This window comes from Solanum pennellii, chromosome 3, assembly GCF_001406875.1.
Source record: "Solanum pennellii chromosome 3, SPENNV200".
In the NCBI taxonomy this organism is placed as follows: Eukaryota; Viridiplantae; Streptophyta; class Magnoliopsida; order Solanales; family Solanaceae; genus Solanum; species Solanum pennellii.
The window spans coordinates 72,045,947-72,048,665 of NC_028639.1; positions in this window are offsets into that span (position 1 = coordinate 72,045,947).

Consider the following 2,719-nt stretch of genomic DNA (forward strand, 5'->3'; position numbering starts at 1 on the left):
GGGGTGGGGTGGGGGGTGGGGACTATACAATTATGCCTGTGGTGACAATGGGTTTTTGTAAGTGGAACCAATATTGGGCTGGATTATATGAAAACAGCCCAATGCAATCAATATTTTTTAAATATTGGGCTGGATTATATTAACAGAAGCCCAACACATTAACCCTGTTAAATGGGCTTGAAAAATACTCCATTAGAAATGGGCTTGGAAATAGCCTTGTCTAAAATGGTTCGACTACGAATTTCACTAAATCGCGATTCGAAAGTGGTGAATAAGGTGACCATATTGTAATGACAATTGTGTTTCAATTTTACATACTTCTTTATGTGGAAATTCTTTTATATTTATATTTAATTTGTTAATATCAGTTAACAATATTTCAATCATCTATATATATATATATAACTAATAATTATTATTATTCTTTTAGCAAATATAGTAACTATTTATTATTACTATTATAATCAACATATATATTGAAAACACACGAGTAATTATTTATTTAAAAGTTACTTTCACTCCACCTAAAATAAATAAATAAATTTCAATAAACACGTGATTTTTATCAACTATTTTTTAATGAGTTAATTCATAGGAGAGTGGATGACATTTGCAAAATATTTGGTTGGTGATCAAACTTTAATAAGTTCATACTATATGACATTTTAATCCCAATCATTAACAGAGAACCTATTAATTAATTGGCTCACATGTCAACTAATTATAATAACAATAATAATGAAATGAGATTGAGATCTTAGATCTAACATTTAACTTTTCTTATATATATATATATATATATATATAACATCTTTTTGGTACTCCATGTTTGTTTTGTTTATTTAATTTTTATTGAACATCCACTTCCTCCCTTTTTAATTCCTAGCAAAATGATGTTTCGATAACCATAACAAAATTTATCAGAATCGATTTATGTTTAATTTTCTAAATTACACTCCCATCTTTCAGATTATTCTTCTAAATTATATATAAATATTTTATATTCATTTATCAAATACGTTGTTTAAATAACTTATTTATAATTAAAACATTTTTTTCTGTACCAAATACATCAATTTTTTTCTATACCAATTTTTAATTAAACGTTTTTCCTATACCAAATACATTAATTTTTTTTTTCCATAAATAGTCCACCACTTTTTCTTGTGTCTTATCTTTTTTTTTTCTTCTAAAAGGATAAAAGGTTACTCTTTTTTTTTTTCGTATACACATTAGTAAAATGTTAAAGGTGAAAAGGTTCATTAATTTCTGGAAAAAAGAAGGCTTTTTAAAAATTATGTTGTTGTTATTAGCTTATTGGTACAAATTTGGTCCCAAATATTGTTATTTTAACTTAATAGTTGTACAAATGAAATTTGGCAATTTTAAAAGTAAGAGGGTAATTTTTACATTTTTTCATTCAAATTTATATTTTTGTTGTTTTGATTAGTCCAGCATTATGTAATTGCATACCGGCTCATATAAAGTGATTTTATTAAGAAAAAATATCTTTAAAATATAATTGTAAATACGCAATAAATACCATAAAACTATAAATTACAACGTGCACAAATATATTAAAATAAAGAGATAAGTGTCAAAAACACATATAAACTATACATTTTTTATTTGAGTTTCATACCTAAATTATTGAAAGTTTGAGTTTCACACCTAAACTATCACTTTTAAAATTGAGAAACAGACCTCTCTCTTTTATACCACTTTCATCATGATACGTGTAATACACCCTCTCTCTTTTATTTTACAGAATTTCCACATCAAACTCCACATGGGCAAGACATTCAACCTTGACAAAAAATAAATAAATTATTAGTATTAGTTAAATTAAAAATTAAAAACTATTATAAAAAATAATATTTTCTTTATAATATAAAATATTTTTCTTACCTCACACCATTTTTTTAAAAGTTTTTTATTTTGTTTGAATTTCTTTTACAAAAGTATTTCATTTTTTACTTCATCTCCTCCCCCTCCTTAAATACTAATTTAGATATTATTTTATTTCTTAAAAGTATAATTCTATCCATCTCACTTAACCCTTCGCTTTTCAATTTTTTCCCCAGTGTTTAGATATACATATTGAAAATATTTTTACTTGCCGCCACAAAACTTTTTATATTTTTTTAGTTGTTTATGTTATATTCGGTACACTAGTAGATTTTTTTAAAAGAAAAATATATGTACGTGCATATCTAATACAAAATAAGAAAAACGTAAAAAAATAAAAATTAGGAGCGAAAACTAAAATATGAAATTTTTAAAAATATTTTATAAATATTTTTTTAAAGGATGGGGTTGTCGCGGGGAGGGGGATACGTGGACGAGGTAGTGGAGTGAGATAAGAAAAATAATTTAATTTTTTATTTGGATAGTAATCTTTAATTTTTAATTAATATTATTTTTTTATTATTTAATTTTTATCTAGATAAAATATTTTATCTATGTAGAATGCCATGTGTCAAAGTTTTTTCATATAAAAAAGAGAGTGCATTACACATACCACTAAGGTTATGTTTCTCAAACTAAAAACTGATAGTTTAGATATGAAACTCACACCTCCAATAGTTTATGTATGAAACTCAAAAAAGGTGAATAATTTAGGTGTATTTTTGATAATTATCTCTAAAATAAATTTATATCTTATAAAAAGATATTCTCATATATATAATAATTATAAAGAAATGTAATGTAACCCCCC